The sequence below is a fragment of the Crinia signifera genome, chromosome 19, assembly GCF_055691185.1.
Source record: "Crinia signifera chromosome 19, ASM5569118v1, whole genome shotgun sequence".
Lineage (NCBI taxonomy): Eukaryota > Metazoa > Chordata > Amphibia > Anura > Myobatrachidae > Crinia > Crinia signifera.
Window position 1 is genome coordinate 86173998 of NC_139226.1, and position 21652 is coordinate 86195649.

Genomic DNA, 21652 nt, shown 5'->3' on the forward strand with positions numbered 1-21652 from the left:
GTACTGGCAGGCTGCTGAATAAGATATATCGGTCGCTGAGTTGTATCCCCTGCCCAGGAAGTGCACACACTGGGATATGTGTCAGGGGTCAGCGATGAATAACCTGTATCACGGCTGGTAGTTACCCACTGCAAACCTGCATTGGGAACTAATCCTTAGCCTGCAATAAATTGGTTAAATGTCTCCGGCTGTTGGTGCTCGTGTTGCACCAGCGGTACAGATGCCCAGAGCAATGCTGAAATGCAGATTATAACTACCAGTTACTCTGCCCACATCTGGACCCTTTGGCAACTGCATTCAAATTTTTACTCGCAGTGCTCTCAGGGTGCTTAGGGGCTGGCTGGTGTAAATCAATTAAAGCTATGGGCAGAGCTGCGGTCAGCGGTCGCCTGCCCTACACTCGTGCCTTTTAGTTAGGCTCAATGGCCGACCATGTCAGTGTCGGGTCTACCGGGGATCGTACCTGATGCTATCCAATACTCTCACAAGGGCTGTGGGATGGCGTCATACACACATAATCAAAATACATCCTAATCAGAAAAATAACAAAGTAAGAGACAGCTGCATCTGCTTGTGCACCGCCAGCCGGCATGCGCTTCGCAGGTCAGCTTCTTCAGGCCCTGGTGATTGACAACGGGAGCGAGAACCTACCTGCCGCCGGGTCCCTGCTGCTGTCGGCACGTGGGGAACCCTGCAATCCTGGAGATCCATAGGACGTGTACTGGCAGTGGTGCCCTGTGTGTGAGGTGAGGGGGTCCTCCTCATTATCGATACATGCGGGGGTTGGCAACGCTGCTGGGAGAAAGCTAAAAAGGAGACCGATGCCTGTGGCTGATTCTCCATTAACTGGCACATTGCCGCAGGGTGACCTGCTAGAGCAGTGTGGAGTGGTGAGTCTACAGCCCCTTCGTTCCACATATCTACACCCCTGAAACCTGTGTCCCCATTCATTTTCCTTTATTCTCCCTCAGTGGATGAAGTACATGGTCCACTGGAATCTGCTATATATAAGACGGGTGTGCAGTTAAGGTCTCCTTCAATATATATTACTCAGCCTCTCATACACTTACAAAGTGACACCATTCTTGTGACACAGAGGTTTGTAGCCTCTGACAGCCATTAACCCCTGGTCACCTACAACCTCCTTTACTTCACCTTGCTCCACAGTTGAACTTATATCACTGAAACCTACACAACGGACTTCTTGTTGAACATTGTGACATTGCCTATAAGGCACATCCAATTGCCACTTAGCCCTATAAGTGGCCAGGTTATTATATTATTTTATTTATTTTAAGTTTCTGTTTTACTTTGGTCTTCAATCACACTTACAGTGTACCCTGTTCATTGCTACCCCACATGTTATCTTGAAAGGAAAGCATATACAACAGTGTTTGAGGACTTTTACTGTCACCTGGTGATAAGGGTCTGCACAGCTAACTTGAAACTGGTCCTGTGATTGCTTTATACTAGGCTTGATTTGGTGGTTGTCTGCCGCCACTTTGGTGTCACCCCGAGGAAGGATTAAATTCGAAACGCGTTGGTGTGTATGGAAGGAGATACAGACAACTCCTGGATAGACCCTTGCCATCGGTCCCACCTGTTCCCTACTCAATCCGGATGAGAAGGTTTTGTGGTGGTTATCCAGAGTTTTCTGTTCCCCATCCTGTTCCCATTTTTTTAATTTTTTTTATCTGTATTGAAAAAACTTTTTATTCGCAAAAAACCATCCAGTGTTTGGAAAGCACGCCACTCGACTCTGGGGACTTATTGTACCAGCTGGGATGTATTAAAGAAACCCTATGTGAACATAAGGCATTACTACCAGGTCAGTACTATCTGCGACAGAGTGTGTGTGTGTCACAGAGAATTGGAGCTTCTTAAAGAAACTGGGAAAATAGTGTCAGATACCTAAGTATCTGGCACTTTAAGAAGCGCAATCCTGCTCAGAAAAAATTGGAATGTCCTTACAGTTTTATGAATATATAAATCAATTTATTAAAAACATATAAAGTGGAATCAATCCACACAAAAAATGGAACAATATCAATTGTGCACAATTAAACATACAGACATGACAGACAACATATAACATACAATGCAATAAAAAGCTGGACTTGCTGGGATTGCCGTTTGCTTATTAGTATTAAAGTCACTCAGTTGAGAATGAAATAAGAGGCTTAATAGAGGCAGTGATAGATTCTCATAGTTACCAGTCCTGCATGAACTTTCTGTGGTGGATAACCAAGGTCAGTCTCTCCAACTGGTATATTACCAGAGATGTACTCCGGAAGACGCTGTGTTGGAACCTTCTCCTGCTGGACCAGCCAGCTAGGTGGTATTTGTAATCCACAAGTAAAGTGCGCTTGCAAGGTATGTGCAGGACCGGCAGAGAATAGGGCTCAAAAAACGCGTTTCTCCGCCTGCTCGTGAAGTCGGCGGCTTCCTCAGTCTGAGCCCTCTGGTTACAGCATAACTGTTTTATAGCAGCGCCGTTCGCGCCATTCATTTAGCCCGCACTTCCGGGTTTGCGCATCAAGCCTCGTTTTCGTCATCATATATTTATAAGCTCCCGCGGCCATTTTGTTTCTATGTGTCTCAAGCCTTGTTTTCACTCAGGAAGCATCATAGATAGTGTCCCCATATTAACTGCCTTATAAGCCTCATTTGCATAGCCCAATAACGAGCTCACCTTCATTATAACAATAATTGTTGTAATCCATATGCCCAAGTTGAAATTCATCATGCCTCATTTTAATTATATAAGCCTCATTTCTTTGTTTATTTCATTCCTTAGTGCCAGCAGTTGATCATATATAAATATAATAGCTCGCAATCCTTAAAGGGACATACACACATATAACATATAAACCACAAAAATCATAATAATAATAATTAATATACTAATAATTCATATAAACTAAAAATAAACATAATAATATTTTTATATATATAAAAAAACATACATACAAAATATATATATATATACATAATAATAATCATAATATATAATTCAAAGCAATAGTTAAAAATTCATATAACGATTTTTGATAATGCATGATAGCGATTAAGTCAGTGAAGGTTGTATCAGTGGCTAGACCCTAATAGGGTATATCAAGATCACATGCATGGATATTCAACCCTTATCGATCATAGGCAATTGGGACCCAAAAGGGTAAGCGTAAATAATCAATTACATACATAATTACCAATTCATAAATAAACCAAATTATTATCAATAATAAACTAACAATTCATAATGTGGACCAACCCCCCCCCCACCCTACATCTCCATTGACCCCCCCCCTCCCCCCCCATCATAATCTTAATATTTATTTCATAATGAATCCCACCATAACCCACCCCTTCCCCCTTAATTCACACTACCCATGGTCATTAATAAATCCCACCACCATCATGGATCATAGTAAAAATCCATATTTATACATATTCACCCCGAAATAATAATAAAAATACAATATTAAATTATTATTAAATAATTCATTACAATGAATATCCCAAAAAAAGAAAAGAAAAAGAAAAGAAAAAGGAAGGTATATATACACACAAGGTACCCTGAATACTAGTCCAATTCTATATCCCATTTAGTTCTATGGTATCATTCAATCCCAAAGGGTTCAAGGTTTTCAAACAAAAGATCCAGTACGCCTCCCTCCTGCACAGCCGTACGTATCTGTCACCCCCTCGCTGTGTACTCAGGATATGTTCAATCCCTACCATTTTGACCCCTTTCATGGAGCCCTTTTGACAGTTGGCCATGTGTCTATAGAGACTATTATTTCTGCTCATCTTTACAATGTTCCTTTGGTGCTCCATATATCTGACATGGAGATTTCTAATGGTGCGGCCTACATACTGCAGACCGCATCCGCAGGTTAGGAGATAAATAATATAATTCGTTTCACAATTTATAAAGGTTTTAATTGGAAATATTTCACCAGAAACATAAGATGAAAAATTGATAGATTTCTTTTCAGCTGTTATACAAGAGCTACAAGCACCCCCCACCCCACCGCCTCCACATCTGTGGTACCCCTCAGGTTTAGGCGGAAGCCAAGTTGGTTTAGCAGTACTTTGCTTTTCCTTTCTAAAAAAACTTGGTGCTAACTTCTCTTTTAGATTTCGTGCCCTTCTGAACACCACCGTGTTATCAAAATTAATTTCCTTATTCAAAATTTCATCTGACTTCAAAAGATACATATTCTTGTTTATAATCTTTTTATTTCCATAGCCTTTGTATTGAATTGTGTTACAAAAACAGTTTTTCTATCTTTACTACATTTTATTTTTTTATTATTTTTAGTTTCTTGTGTTCCTACATCCAGTCCTAGCAGTATGTCCCTTTCTAGACCCTCTACTTCCTCTAAGGATTCCTGCAGGAGCTGGGGAGGGTAGCCCTGCTCAAGGAAAGACTGACGAATCTTTTCACTTTGTTTTTTAAAAGCTTCATTGGTAGAGCAATTCCGCTTTATCCGCATGAATTGGCTCTTCGGAATATTGGATTTCCATTTCTTGTAATGATTACTTTGAAAGTTAAGATATCTGTTTTGGTCGACACTTTTGATATATGTCTCTGTGTGTACTTTCCCTCCTTCTGCGGTGAGGGCGATATCCAGGAAATTCACTCTACTTTGATGAAAATTGCTAGTGAACTTTAATCCATAATTGTTAATATTTAAACTATTGGTGAAGTGTATAACAGAATCAAAATCCCCATCCCAAACAATGTTTGAGGACTTTTACTGTCACCTGGTGATAAGGGTCTGCACAGCTAACTTGAAACTGGTCCTGTGATTGCTTTATACTAGGCTTGATTTGGTGGTTGTCTGCCGCCACTTTGGTGTCACCCCGAGGAAGGATTAAATTCGAAACGCGTTGGTGTGTATGGAAGGAGATACAGACAACTCCTGGAAAGACCCTTGCCATTGGTCCCACCTGTTCCCTACTCAATCCGGATGAGAAGGTTTTGTGGTGGTTATCCAGAGTTTTCTGTTCCCCATCCTGTTCCCATTTTTTTAATTTTTTTTATCTGTATTGAAAAAACTTTTTATTCGCAATAAACCATCCAGTGTTTGGAAAGCACGCCACTCGACTCTGGGGACTTATTGTACCAGCTGGGATGTATTAAAGAAAGTAGCAAAATAGGAGTAGTATCCTGCACAGGACATAAACTAGTTACGTGTAAATTTATAGAACCAACTAAATAGACAATATGTTTGTATAAATACACGAAAACATTTTATATGTGTTGGAGGTGCCCCCAGGAATTAAGTACTAGTATACTTAAACAAAGAGAAACAGTGGTCCATAGATAGTGGGCCACTGTTCAAAAGAAGAATTCCTTTTTGGAGGCACACTTTTGAAAGAATAAGAATGATGTTGAATGAATAAGATAAAACTTAGCTTTTATTTCCAATTTATTATAAAATACTGATAACTCTATAATTCCATGTGTTACACAATTTACCATGAAGAGTTAAATAAATAAATAAATAATAATGAAGCAAAGAAAGCAAACGAAAAAGGCCACTCAGATTTACTGTATATTTTTCTATCGACACAATGGCAATTTTAGCATATAGTGTTGTCGACACAGTGGCAAGTAGTGGTGTTATTAAGTGATCATATAATGTTAATATATGATTTGTAAGGGTCCTTAATAGGCCCGGGCTGATGACATGTCCAGATTCTGTGAAAGGTTTAAACTTCTAGCACATCTTAAATATCAGAAAAAATTGATTGTTTAGGCTAGGTAAAAAACACTTAATCACAGAAATACCCGCTGGTAGTACAGATAGTATTAGTACATGGGTAAAGATTAACATTTTAATGGCATATCAGGTATCGTAAGGGGTTTAGAAAAGCAAAAGTACAGTGAGATAGATTAAATTCTTTCTGCTGCCCAATGTCTTCACAAACTAGGAGCGGACAGAGGGTGAGAGAAGAAATTAATGCACTGATGGAAAGAAAAGACAAATGGAAAGAGGACACTTCTGTAAGTGGTGTTAGGTACACCCTGATACTATTAAAGCATTGCAGGGTGGAAATGCACCACCAGAAAGTCTCTCTTCCACGGATAAGAGAAAAATAATTGGAAGAAAACGATAGTGGCGGCAGTGAAGGGTTAATTGACAATTAATGTGCCGATATTCAGAGACATTCAATCAGGCTGCTCCAACAAAATACTAGGACATATCTATCGCTGCTTTGACTTAGTGGTTAGAGTGTGTCTAAATGCCAAAGTGCTGAAAATTGCAAGATATCAGGATATGGTTATTATGTCGACACCCTTGTGTGTCGGTAGTTTGACAGTCACTGAATCTACAAAGTAGAAATATAAGTTAAGACCTAATATCTTTCAATATGGGTTGTTAAATTGAAGCAAGATGCCTGAAAGCACTATTAGCAGCTGGATGGCAGGGTGCAATTGACCTGTCAGCCCGTGTGATTAAATTAACAGGGAGTCACATCAATTAATAGGAGAAGGTAAATATCTCCCAATATCTTAGGTTTTGTTAATCAACTTACATAGCAGCATTTATCAAACAATGGATATGTACAAGTACTGCATAAATGAAATGATGGATATCATCCAAATCATTAGACAATTTCAGAATAATGGCCGATATAGAGTCAAATTAATAAAAAGCTGCAAACGGAAAAAAGAAAAAAGAAATAAAACAGTGTTTAACTGCAGGGATCAGTCACAAACGACCCATCATCTAGGAGCGGATGGGAGGTGATAGGGATGAAGCCGGCACACTGTGAGAAGGATAAGGAGCGGTGTGCAGGGACAGACGCTGTGTGCGGCGTTAGGTCTGCCCTGATACCAAGGTAGAGCAGGACCGAGATGCGCCGCCAGCGTGTCCGTCGCACCCTGAGAAGGAAGCAGGAGGAAGAAAGATACCTGAAATACCAGCGGGTAACTGGAGCGATGTCAGGGCTGACAGTGTCCCGATGCTCGGGGAGCTACTGCAGCCTGGTCAGCACTGTCAGAACGCGTTTCACCACGTGGGCTTGATCACCTGAAACCCTATGTGAACATAGGGCATTACTACCAGGTCAGTACTATCTGCGACAGAGTGTGTGTGTGTCACAGAGAATTGGAGCTTCTTAAAGAAACCGTGATGTGCATATAGGGACCTACCATCAGGTCAGTTGTAATCTCCCCGTGTTTGGATAGAAGTGTACAAGACCCTGTGAATTTGAGCCAGTAAAAGATACCTTTTTGTGCACATAGGGACCAACACCAAGGTCAGTGTGGTCCTATAGGATACCTACTCGGGAATACCGAGCATTTAATATTCATCGGATCCAACCAGCGCTGGGAAGCTACCCTCTATTTTTGTTTTTGGTATATGTGTAAAGGAGTGGTGCTCCTGGCTAGCAATCCAGCTGCGGTTGAGTGCGCTGTATAACTGAGAATCTATCTTGTTTCTATTGTATAACATCCTGATTTCTGACCATGCCCCTATATTATGTGATGTAAACCGACAAAACATCCTTAAAACTTCAAAATTATGGCACTTTCCAAAGTATTTAACTCAAAGTGAAGACTTAATCTCTTCACTCTAGACTTAAAATATCTTAAAGCTCAATGGCAGCTGTATATGGATGATAACATACAACATTGGGATGATGTAGTCTTGTTTTGGGAGATGTTGAAAGCAGTTATGCATGGTCACATCATTTTGTATGTGGCCAGGCGTAACAAGGAAAAAATGGAACAGTTGCACGTTTTAACCAATAAATTACGTAATTCACATCAACGTTACTTAACAAATACAACTGAAGACCATAAAATTACATATCTTCAAGATAAGGGTTTACTTGAAGCCTTTTTATTGCGAGAAGCTAAATAAAAAACAGACTATATGAGAAATCAATATCATCGTTGGGGGGACAAGTATAAAAAATGTTATATCATCAAATTACGTGACTAAAGATCTGGGTCAGTCCTTACTTGTCACCCTGACATTTTGAAATTACTACAAATATACTTCATGGATCTTTACAAATCTAGTGAACCCAACTTGAAAAATATCGATGATTTTTTGGAAAATATAGGTTTACCTAGACTAACAACATCACAAAGAGATAGTTTAAATGATAAAATCACGTAACGGGAAATTCTACTCACTATTGAATCTCTAAAGTTAAATAAATCACCCGGTCCTGACAGATTAAACGCTGATTACTACAAAATTCTAAAGACTGATATTATTCCAACACTAACCTATCTATACCAAGAAATATTTGACAACCAATTGCCTTACTCCTCTTTTAATGAAGCCATAACGCTTTTATTACCTAAACCAGATAAAGATGTTTCTTCGCTAGACTCATATAGACCAATTGCACTATTAAATCAGGATTATAAGATTCTAACCAAAATACTATCTAACAGATTGAAGAGAATGATGCTAAATCTTTTAACCCCACACCAATTAGGTTTTACAACAGATCGACATTCAGTTTTGGGGATTCGTTTAGCCAAAGCAATAATAGCCTCCTCACCAAGCAACGCTGCCACATCCACAGTATTGTTGAGTTTAGACGCCGAGAAGGCCTTCGACAAAATCCTGTGGGAATATCTCTTCAGAATCTTAGAATATAGAGGTTTTGTACCTTAATTTATAAACTTAATCAAATCACAATCCTTCTACTAGGCTGTTGGTCAATGGTCTTCTCGGAATATCCTTAATAATACAGCAGGGAACACGACAGGGCTGCCCATTGTCACATTTGTTATTCAACCTAGCGTTGGACCCTTTACTACGCCACCTACAACAATGGTCGATCCTGCAGGGAGCTAAAATTGGTTCTCAGGAACTTAAATTACAGATTTTTGCTGATGACTTGTTCATATTTGATGCTAATCCCGAGGTTAGCCTAAAACCCTTGTTCGACATTCTACATCAATATGTCTTACTTTTGGGATTTAGGATTAATCTTTCAAAGTCAAAGGCTTTAGCGTTAGGTAGCCATCCGTATAAACTGGATGCCTCTCTTGGAGGACTAAAATGGGCCTCTTCCCGGATACAAACTTAGGAATTACACTGAACAAAAATATTCATAATCTTTACTACACAAACATAACTTCACTTATTACAAAAATAGGAGCAATATGGCGTGTGCTATAATGTGTACTGGGCATTACGGTTTGTGGTGTAATGTGCTCTGGGCATTACGGTTTGTTGTGTAATGTGCTCTGGGCATTACGGTGTGTGCTGGAATGTGTACTGGGCATTACGGTGTGTTCTATAATGTGAATTGATACTACTATATGACCACACCACCCCCCCCCCCCCAAAAAATAATAATAATTATTTATATATATATATATATATATATATATATATAATTTTTTTTTTTTTTGTTCAGAAGCAGGCACACATTTGGCATTTGGTTTTGCACAGAAAGAAAAACATTAATCAGAAGCCATTTATGTGCTTACAGACAGCAAAAGGGCGACATCAAACAGGGACAGTGCGCGCCGTAGGCGCGCGCTAAAAATTTAGGGCATGTTTTTGTTTTTGGGGGGAGTGGTGTGGTCATATAGTAGTATCAATTCACATTATAGAACACACCGTAATGCCCAGTACACATTCCAGGACACACCGTAATGCCCAGAGCACATTACACAACAAACCGTAATGCCCAGAGCACATTACACCACAAACCGTAATGCCCAGTACACATTATAGCACACGCCATATTGCCCAGTACACATTATAGCACACACTGTAATGCCCAGTACACATTATAGCACACACCGTAATGCCCAGTACACATTATAGCACACACCATAATGCCCAGTACACATTATAGCACACACCGTAATGCCCATTACACAATATGCCACACACCGTAATGCCCGTTATATATTATGCCACATAAGTGCCAATTACCTACATTGCTAGGGTTTACATGATCAGGGTTAGGGGTTACATGCTCAGGGCCAGGGGTTTACATGCTCAGGGCCAGGGGTTTACATGCTCAGGGCCAGGGGTTTACATGCTCAGGGCCAGGGGTTTACATGTTCAGGGCCAGGGGTTTACATACTCAGGGCCAGGGGGTTTACATGCTCAGGGCCAGGGGTTTACATCCTCAGGGCCAGGGGTTTACATCCTCAGGGCATGCAAAGGGGGGGAGGTAAGCTGACAGAGTGTGATTATAGGGGAACAAGAGGGCTGGAGGCAATGGGAATGAAAGGGGCCGAGCTGATGGGGAGCGAGCTGACAGGGTGCAAGAGGGAGTGAGAGGGCATGAGGTGATGGTGAGTTAGAGGGTTGGGTTGCTGGGGTGAGGTGACAGGTGGAAGTGGAGAAAGTGGGGAGAAGGCTGGTCTTGTTCCTACCAGGGGCTGGAGGCTGCTGCTCGAGTTCCCTGGCTGCCGCTCTCCAGGTGCCGGCCGAGCCTGAGGCTGCTTTCCTGCACCTCTATTCCCGCGACCACAGCCATTGGAACAGGCCTGCACATAAGCCCGGGTCCCTCCTCTGTCCCCTGGGTGGTCAATCCCGACAGCAGGAGGGGGAGGCACTACCAGGCAGTCAGTCACACAGTGCTGCTCCGCCTCCACCGCTGGGTCCACTGTGGTCCGCCTCTGCTCCGCCTCCATCCATCAGCCGGCCAGTCCCCGCGCGGTGCTGTGCAACGCTTGGCGCTCATAGTCACAGCCGCCTGTCACTCAATAGAGTCTCTATTGTGACAGGCGGCTGTGACTGAGCGCCGAGCGGGGCACATAGACAGGACAGCCAGGTACCCCGCATCCGGGTTCAGGCGCAGCACAGCGCGTCCTTGGGGACCCCTTCAGTTTTAAAAACTGAGTCCCCGGGGACAGTGACAGTATTGCGCCCCCACCTCCAGCGCCCGGTGCGCGTGACCCCCCAGCCCCCCCCTAGTTACGGCCCTGTTTAAAGAATTTTTTTTCCAAATATTTAAACTCGAATGGACTGAAACAACTCTCACAAGGAAACTCAAACAAAACTTTTTTTTTGAAGTATGGGAAAGCTGCATAGACACATTACCAGCGAGAACTAAGCAACAAATACATAAGTGCTTCCGCACAAGACCCACCAATTGTTTAAAGGGATGGATATCTTGGACGCACATGGTCCCCCCTCCCCCTCCCTTTCTTCCCTTCCTTTCCCTCCCTAATTTTTTTCCTTCTGTTTATATAGTTATTTTTTAATTATTTATTTATTTTTCATTTGTTCAAAATACTATGGTGTAAACACTGAAAAAAGATTTCACAAATACTTTAATTCCATAAAAAGCAGATAGACACACCATGGTTTCAATTATTGATCTCGTTTATTGCTGTTTGTTTACATAGAACTAATATTTTACAAGAATTGGTTAATATATTGTATACATTCTTAAAATGCATCTCTCATATGTTTAAATCATCAAAATGTCACGATCTGGGTATTACAACAGGCATATTTACCATCCAGATGCCTGAGAAGACATGTGCTGCACTCTAGACATGGCTTCTATCAGCGATGTGTGCGCTCAGCCCGCACTGTACAACATCAGCAGTCTCCCAGTGCTGCTATCTATGTGGCTGCACTCCGCTCCCTGCCTGTCATCTCCGATGTCCAGCTTCAGCCTCTTGCAGCTTCCACACTGCCACCATTACTGTAGGCCTCAGACCATGTGCCAAAAAACAGGCTTTCCGCCACAGCATTACTGAGAGCGTGGGAGGGGACGCGATGACACAGCAGCTGCCTCCCCATCATTGGTTAGCGTGGCCACGTCACTGTGTCTCCTGCCACGCTCTCAGAAATGCTGTGCGTGGCAAGCACAGATGGGCATTAACGGCGGCGACAGCAGTAAAAAGGTAATCATAATGCAAAGCAGGGCGGCCGCAGTAGGGTTTTGGCTGACAGATCTTTGAGGGGGCAAAACAGCTGCTATGTAGTAACGCAGCCGCCTGTGCTCAGATAGGGTGTTACAGGTGTCTCCGGGAAGCCATTCTGCAGTGTCGTTAATGTAGGAACTCTAAACCCCTATCTGAGCACAGGCGGCGCGGAGCCGAGGAGCAGTGGGCGATTGGTGCAGCAACCAATTACTCTCATTAGTGGAATGCAAACAGTTGTATGCATTGAAAAGACAAGTCCCACATATGAATAACTCTCAGCAGTGGGATTAATGAATGGTGATGCAAGATGGAATTGTCCTTGGGCCCTCCCACCCACTTCAGGTGACGTATAATGGAGGATGTCCCTAGGTGGACAAGAGCCTTACCCCTGCTTATTGGAGCTTTACATACTGTAAGCTACGTATGGCAATACATATGTTGTCTGGATTCGGAAAAAAAATTTCCAGACCGTATAGGTGGATTTATTGGTCCTCTGTCAGCATGACAATGGGCTTTTTCATCCCATTGACAACAACTGTTTCCCCCCTCCCCCCCCCCCCCCGGTGCCTCATTCCCCCCTGATGCCTCATTTACTGGTAGCCAGTGGCAACAACAGAAAGCAGACTGGAATTATATATACTGCATGCAATAGGAATTAGGTACTGGTTGGCAGGGCACCAGCAGACTGGAAGTCTTCAGTAGGTAGTTAAGTAGGTAGGTGGTACTGGCAGCAGCCACTAGGCAGTGCAGGGCCGGCACTAGCAGCACCAGTGGACTTTACAGGAGCAGAGGCAGGCCCCAGCACACAGGACTACTGTGATGGCCACTGTTAGGGGATACATACCCCCATTGTGTCTAATATTTATAAGCATGTAACGCTGTACCATATACGCCTCATAGAGGCTACTTAACGTTTTGTTGTGTAATTTATCCCCACAGGGGAAGTACATACGGCAATGTATATAAATACCTTCATAGAAGGTAATTGAAACTCTCTCAGAAAGCATAACTTTTATTATCATTTATGGTATGCTGATTTAATGCAGAAAGGGTTATATGTGATGATGCCTTCACCTAAGGCAAAAGAAGACTTTTAGGAGAGGCAAAGGAGGTATTAGTTAACTGTTATACTTGAACTCCCCTCCCGGAGGAAGATGGTTTGAACCTACCAACGGGAGATTAACCGCAGGGTCCCTTCTAATGCCCCAGTTAGAGGGGAGAAGGACTTTTGTTCAGAACACTTTTAATAAAGTTGTGGTGCTCGTGCTAAGAGCGGGACTAGAGACTGCCGCGAGCTCAAGTAAATAAAAGCCACAGTCGTTAACGGCTGTGGCGCAGTCTCCCTCAGGAGTAATTTATCAGCAGAGCTACGCAGCTGAACGAAGTGCGGAGAGCGGTGCTGGGGACGGAAAGCGCTTACCTGAATCTCCGGCGAGGACGGGAGAGATCTTCCTCCTCCGTGGTGACCCGCGCTGTCAGGCAGCAGAGACGCCGGTGTGAGCGGAGAAGCAAGTCCCGGCGGCCGGCACACGAAGGGATCGGCGCCATTGTTGCGCGTCATCGCAGGCGGAGACAAGGCGGTGGAGGCGACACCAGAGGGAGTGTTCCGGCGGCCCTGCAATATACAAGGAACAGAGAAGGGGTGTGGTGAGTGCTAAACCAGCCCAAAAGGGCGCCCTTCAGTCAGACCTCCCACACAGCATACTTAGCTGCTTTAGCCAGGTTGAAAGATACCTCAGAACAGACACTCGTCTGCTCAACATCATAAAAAGTTGCATATCAGAGATTTATATATATATTCAAGCCATGTCTCAGAGTAATCTCCAGCTAGAGCCACCGAGTTACCTCTCAGCATTAGTAAAGACTTATTCACAGTCTCACTACCGATATCACAGGGAGACTTTGTAACTAAATTCCACAGATTGCTTTTAAAGTGGCCAATAGACTCCCAAGACTGTGAGCTCTAACTCAGATCTGCTAGTAAAACCCAAAGTTATTTATTAAACTGTGTCTGGATACAGATTCACTAACAGTGGAGCATTATTACTACAATAAATCTCCCACAGCAGTCGCAGGGCAGTTCCTAAAGCCAGGTCTCAGGAGAATAGGAACTGATTTGGCATTACAAACATCAGGGAGACCAAGATGGAATACAGAGGATTAATGTTTTAGACGTGTCAGCACAGTTTATTCCCTTTGTTATCTGCATCCCATCCTCCATCCCTTTCATACACGGAGTTAGGACATTATTTAGTCAAAGTTACCTTGTCTTCCGACTTTGGATTACAATTACCCAGCGGTATAGACGTCTCGGCGAGGGACCAGAACACCTGTAAAGGAAGGGACAGATAGTCTAAACAAGCGCTTATAACAGGGTATCATAGTCGTATAAAGAGCTTAACCTTTCCTCGGAACTACCCAGCATTTCCCATATCTTGTAAAACATTTCCTCCAGTTGAGGACTCCTTCTATAAGTTTGGGACAGAGACTTGTGAAAGGTATTTGAACTATATAAACTAGAGACAGTGCAATTGCCTACTGAAGGGTTTTAATCCACACTGCAGTTAGGATAATACTTAATGCATTAAGTAACCTCAGGTTATTGTTGAGGTCGTTACTATAAATTGTTGATTTGTATTTGTGCTGTGATTGTTCTGTTGCATTCATTGAATTCTTTGCATGCAAATAACCTTTATTCTCCATAGAAGAAAAGAAGCAGTGTTCCTGCAAAATAAAATATCTGTTATTTATTTATTGTGTGAATTACTGTCTTAAACTGTAAATGTCGTTGTGAGTTGAAGTATCTGAAAAGGAAAAAACCGAAGAAGAAATACTTACCGGTAGGTCACACATAATTTTGGCGTCCCACGAACAGGATAAGAACAAGAAAAGAAAGATGTCAAGCGAGGAAACGGCATCAACATCAGGAACGGGTGTATCAACATCCACACCCGCACAACCGGCCATGGCAGGCAACCCCATAACACTACCCTATTACTTCGGAGTACCATGGATCCCGATGTACTCTGGAGAAGGCGGGAATGATTCCAGCTCATTAAAGACATTCAAGAAAAAATTGGAATCAATATACAAACTGTATCCAGTGACCATTCAGCAGCAAGTAGAGATACTGTTAGGCCAATTAAAAGGCTCTGCTTTGCGCGAGGTGTATTCATGGCCAGTGACCGAGAGACAAACAGCAGACCAAATATTCAAGCGGTTGGCCACTACCTTTGACATTGATACATTATCAGAACTCAAGTCACGTTTTTATGCTCGAAAGCAAGGATCTGATGAGACGTTAAGAGACTTTGCGTTAAGCCTTCAGGAGATGTACAAGGACATACAAGAGTTGGACCCGGAAGAACATGACGTAGACGAGATGAACCAAACCTTGGTCAATCGGTTGATTGAGGGGGTCTATAGTGACAGCATAAAGACGCAGCTCAAACTCCTCAGACTACAAAAGGCAGACTCTTTTCTCGACTTTAAAGACGTTGCAATTAAAATAATCGGGCCCAAGCGGACTCGAGAAGTAAAGTTCCCTGAGTATCCAGGTTACCAGGATAGCATGGTGAAAGAATCAGAAGGCCAGTCAGAAGCGAGGGAGGTGAAAACGCAACAAATGGCTGCTCAAGGAGCCCAATCATCCTCGCAAGATATATCCTACGTATTAAAGGGACAGATCGAAGATCTGGTGTCCAGCATGGCTAATATGCAGAGAGAGATCCAACGCCTTGCTAGTCGACAATCAAATGAGCCGAATGAATCAAATTGGAGGTCCAGAAATCGTTATCCTCGTGGAGAATGGAGGGGCAATAGTCAAAGGAGGGGCCGAAGACCCACAGATGAATTTGACAGCCAAGGGCGCCCTATCTGCCGCAGATGTGGACGCAGCGGTCACGTGGAACGTGCTTGTCGGGAGGAAGATACAAGTCCTTTAAACGTCAAGACCCCGGGGACAGAGGGCGCTCCCCGGGGAGCTTACCAAGAATAAGTCCTACCCCTGAAGAGTGGTGCCCGCGGTATGTTGGAGAATGCCCTGTGTTGCCTGTACTTATTGACGACACTCAAGTGTTAGCCACTTTAGACACTGGCTCCCAAGTAACCACAATTGACTACAAGATATTCTGCCAACTCTGGAGTCAGAAGAGCCCTATACCTCCTCCACCCACATGGCTGAGGCTGTTGGCCAGCAATGGGTTAGATATCGCGTGTGAGGGCTATTGTGAAATTGATGTCAGAATTGGAAAGACCCTGTTGACCCGACAAGGTTGCCTTATCACCCATACCGAAGCCTCTACCATCCCTTCCATCATAATTGGTATGAATATCTTGCAGAACTGCCCTGATGAACTGTTAACAGCCTTGAAATATGAATTCCCGGGTGTTTCCCAGAATTGCCAGAAAGCTTTGGGCAAAGTGGTCCGAGTGCTGCAAAACCGACAAAGATTTGTGAGAGAAACAGGCGAAGTCGGGAAAGTCAAGTTCGTGGATCATAAAGCTATCACACTACGTCCCAACACAGAGACTATCCTGTGGTGTAAAGCCAGGTGCGGCCCGTCTGGGATGTCTTATGATGCCATCATTGAACCTTGCAAGGCGCCATCTCGAACCGACTTCGTCGTGGCAAGAACGCTAGTCACGGTGGCGAATGGCCGAGTTCCAGTGCGAGTGTGTAATCCTCACGATTATTCCATCCGATTGACCAAAAATCACACCATGGGAAGACTGACGTGGGTCACCTTTGAGGATGTACACACAACTGTTGACCTGAATGTGGGTGTCACTGCGCAGACAGAAAAAGCCGAAGAAGTGTGCCCGTGCTGGACGGAGGTGCATGTCGGGGAAGCTGATACCCCCAGTGAATTGGTGGAAGGAGTTCTAAAAGTTGTGAAAGAGAATGAAAAGTCTTTCAGCAAGCATGCATCTGACTTCGGAAAAGCTGAAAAGATCCGTCATCATATCTCCACCGGGAATGCTTCCCCAATAAAGGAAAGATATAGGCCACTTGCCCCTGCACTGTACCAACCGGTCAAAAAAATGTTGGAAGAAATGAAAGCCAGCGGAGTCATCCATGAAAGTTTCAGCCCCTGGGCCGCCCCCATTGTAATCGTTAAAAAAAAGGATGGCAGCTTACGTTTCTGCGTAGACTATAGAAAATTGAACCAAATTACCCATCGTGACGCCTATCCCCTGCCAAGAATAGAGGAGTCCCTGGCCGCATTAAAATCAGCATCCTACTTCTCGACCCTTGACCTAACGAGCGGTTATTGGCAAATTCAAATGTCTGATGCAGACCGCGAGAAGACAGCCTTCACCACGCCCATGGGGCTATACGAGTTTGACTGCATGCCCTTCGGCCTCTGTAATACGCCAGGAACGTTTCAAAGACTAATGGAGCACTGCTTGGGGCACCAAAATTTTGAAATTGTATTACTATACTTAGATGACATCATTTTTTTTTTTTTTTTGAAAATATGTTTATTCAGAGCCTTTGCATATAGAAGGTAAAACATTTTACAATAAACAATGTACAGTAAACAATATGTAGTAAACACCTTCTTGAGCATAGCAGACACAATGTTAGCAGGTTCATGTTACACAATAAGGAGGACTTATTATCTGTGATAATAGTATACACTAAGTCTCCGTAGTCCTTTTTTAATCTATATTATGAGTGCCAATTGAGATCCTGCTGGCCATCGATGTAAGTAAGAGTGTTGCGTCTGCACCTATATTCAGGGTTAACTAGGCCCATCATTTTCCATATAATATAAAAAAGGGGGGGGGGGGTGGAGGTTATCATATGATGGTGTAAATAGGGAACATGTGGTCAGGGAGGGGAGGAGGGGGGAGGGGGGGAGGTACCTTATTGGATTTCTGCTTTGCGGCTCATTGTAATAACTTGATATAGTCACACAACTACAGTGTTTCTACCTGTCTCAAGTATCTTATAAATATTTTGTCTTAGCTCTGGGTCGCGACTGTCTATGAATGGTGCCCAGACAGCGTAGAAGCGTGAAGAGGTCGAGTTTGTGTTTCGAAGGATGTCATATCGGTCATAATACATATATTTTAAGAGGAGAGTTTCGACCTCAGTTACAGTGGGTACATGAGGGGTTATCCAGGCATTTAATATAACTTTTTTGGCTACCGTTACTATAAGTGTCAGGATGGGGATTAGGTATAGCCGGGAAGTGGGGAGCGACCATGGATCAAAATTTGCAAAGAGAAGCGGGATCGGGTGAAGTGAAACTTTTGTTTGGAAGTTTCTATTTATAAAATATATTAGCTTAAACCATGGGTCCTCAAACTGCGGCCCTCCAGATGTGGTGAAACTACAATTCCCAGCATGCCTTGCCACAGTTTTAACACTCCCTTATAGGAAAACTGTGGCAAGGCATGCTGGGAATTGTAGTTTCACCACATCTGGAGGGCCGCAGTTTGAGGACCCATGGCTTAAACCAAAATTTCTTTATACACCTACAGTTCCAAAAGTTATGGAGGTAATTTGCTAACTGGTGTTTGCATTTAGGGCATTTCCCCGTTTCCTCTGGTACATAATGGCTGCGTTGTTGTTGGGTGATATAAGCTCTGTGAAGAGTTTTAATATGTACCTCTTGGAGAATTGAGGCTTTTAGTATACGTATGGTGGAATGATAATATTTATAGAGGAGTGTTTTGTCTTCTGATAGTTGAATATCTTGCGACCATTTATGCGTTATCTTTTCCCACACAACCTCCGCCGGCAGTTCCGCCAGTGCTTGATATAGAAATTTGGTTTTGTATTTACCGTTTTAGAGTTTCATAATTGCAAACTTTAGCCACGGTGGTGTAAGGCTCTGGGTGTTCATATTGGGAAGAGATCTGGCATAGTGCAGTAATTGATATATAGGGAAGTAGCTATTTGCGGGGAGACCGAACCCATCTTGAAGCTCCGAGGTCGCCAACATTCTGCCTCCGGGGTCGAATACCTGTTAAATAGCTTTGAGGCCCTTGTTTCGTAGACGGTGGAAGATCGAACTATCCACACCTGGTGAGAACATTGGATTTCCCCAAATGGGAAGCCAGTGTGATACTCGGGGGTCAAGGCCCAGAGCAATGGAGACCGCCCACCATGCTGTGTGGATGTCTTTAAACAGAGGGTTTTTGTATATGTGTGTTGGTATGTGAGTCTTAGGTGTGTGCAGGAGAGCGGCTGGGGAGTAAGGGGAGAACATAGCGCTGTCCACGTGGAAGTCCGAGTAGTCACTTTTCTCTAGTAGCCAACCCAGAGCAAATCTACACAGGAGTGATCTCGAGTATTGCTTTAGGTTTGGGATATTGAGGCCTCCCAGATTCTTGGGGAGATGTAACTTGTGTAGTGCGATTTTTGGCTTTTTGCCACTCCAAAGGAATTGTGATATCAGGGAATTAATTTTAAGGATATCTTTATTGTTTAGCGGGATAGGGAGCATTTGCATTACGTACATCAGTTTGGGCAGAATCATGGATTTTATAACTTCTGTCCTGCCTAGTAGTGACAGAGGCAAGTCTTTCCACGTGGACAGCGATTTGGTTATGTTTTGAATGATGGGATCATAGTTGCTGGGGTAAAGTTGGTCAATTGTTACTGGTATGTATATGCCTAGGTATTTTATCTGGGTTTTTTGAATCTTTATGCTGCGAAGATTTGGGTCATCTGGGAAAGAGGGGGGTGTTCCTCTCAGGGTCATCAACTCTGATTTGTGAATGTTAATTTTATAACCTGAGAAAGTGCCGAATTGTTGGATAATATTGTAGGCTTCGGGAAGTGAATGTTGTGGGGCAGTGAGAAATAAAAGCATATCATCTGCGAACAGGGATACTCTTAGGTCTACAGATCCAATTTGTATTCCCTGAAACTTCGGGGACTGTCGGAGGGCAATCGCCAGGGGTTCCAGGGCTAGGGCAAACAGCAGGGGCGACAAGGGGCACCCCTGCCTGGTGCCTCTTAAAATGGGGAACGGATCTGAGAGGATTCCATTGCAGTGTATCCTGGATGCAGAGTTGCTATATAGAGTGTTTAGTATGGAGATAAATTTTTCGGGGAACGAGAACTTACGCAAAGTGGTATATAGATGATCCCAGTGGACCATGTCGAAAGCTTTTTCCGCATCCAGCGACAGTATCGCCAGCGCGGGGCCCGACATGGCCCACTGGGACTGCTGCAGTACCGACAGTACCCTCCTGATATTCGTTACCGGATTGCGTCCCATAACAAATCCAGTTTGGTCTTTGTGTACAAGGGTAGGTAACATTGGTTTTAGCCGCTCGGCCAGGATCTTAGTTAGGATTTTGTAATCCATGTCTAGCAGGGATATAGGTCTGTAGGAGCCTGGGTCCGATAAATCACGGCCCGGTTTGGGGAGCACCTTAATTGTGGCTGTATTAAAATAGAGAGGGGCTTGGTCTGAGTGGAGAATAGAGTTGTACATGTCCATTAGTATGGGGGCGATTTGTGGTGCAAGGAGCTTGAAATATTCAGACGTCAAGCCGTCTGGGCCTGGGGCTTTTCCGGGTTTGAGACCTGCTATAGCGTTTAGTATTTCGTCTAATGAAAAATCTTTACAAAGAGAATCGGCCATGGGTGTTGTCAAGTGTGGTGTCGGAAGATTTTCCCAGAATTGTGTGGCTGCACAATCATCAGAGGCAGGGGCCGAATATAGTGATTTATAATAGGCATTTAAGGTGTTGGCAATTTGCGCATTAGTGGAGGTTATGGTGCCATCTAGACATTTCAGAGGATGGATTGTGGAGGGGGAATTATATCCTTTGAGTAGATTTGATAACAATTTGCTAGATTTATTGCCATACTTGTGGAATTTAGCGTTGGAGGCAAATGTGTAGAGAGCTTCAGATTTTATAAAAAGACCCTCAAATGTGGCTTTGGCCTGGGTGTAGTTAAGTTTGGTGGTTGGGGTGGGAGAGGATTTATATCTCAAGAAAGCGGTCGTAAGGTCCGCTTGGGCTTGGGCAAAAGCTAGGGCAATCGTTTTACGTTGGTATGAAGTGTGTGCGATTATAGCTCCTCTGATTGCAGCTTTGGAAGCCTGCCAGAATAGAGCAGGGTTAGTACGGGCCGTTTCTTTGTTGTTTTGTGTATATTCATCCCATGCTTTTAAGACCACTGCTTTTAGGGAGTCGGATGTAGTGATAGATGAGGGGCATCTCCATGATATGAATGAGCTTTTTTCTGGTGATACTTTTAGGGAAATCCAGATCACAGCATGGTCTGATAATGATATTGGTTCTATATGAGACATGAGGATTTTTGGGAAAAGGTCTGTGGAAGTAAGTATGTAATCTATCCTGGATAATGTGCTGGTGGCTGAGGAAAGACACGTGTAGTCACGGTCAGTGGGATGGAAGATCCGCCATATATCCTGTAGATGCAGTTGAGCTGCTAAGGCCGGGACACCTAAACTAGGGAGCTTTCTTGAAGTAGGGAATTGTTTGTCTAATTCTGGGTGGGAAATTAAATTGAGATCTCCACAGAGAATGATTGGGAGATGCATGTGTGGGGTGAATTGTTTAATGATAGTCTGAAAGAACGTTTTCGTATAGGTATTGGGGGCATAAGCGTTAAGGAGGATATATTGTGTATGTGCGATAGTGAGGCGTGTAAGAGTATATCTACCCTCTGGGTCAGAGTATAAGGTGTCAGCTGTCAGCGGAGTGCGTCTCTTGCTCAGGACCACGACCCCTCGTGCCTTGGTGTTAAAGGATGCAGAGGAATGCACC

General features: G+C 43.5%; 1 protein-coding gene across 1 annotated transcript in view; it reads left to right on the top strand.

The window, feature by feature from the left end:
• The window catches only part of LOC146041886 (transmembrane protein 45B-like), a 72929-nt gene that overhangs the window by 16147 nt on the left and 35130 nt on the right, over window positions 1–21652 (top strand). The gene's annotated exons all lie outside the window — the stretch shown is intronic.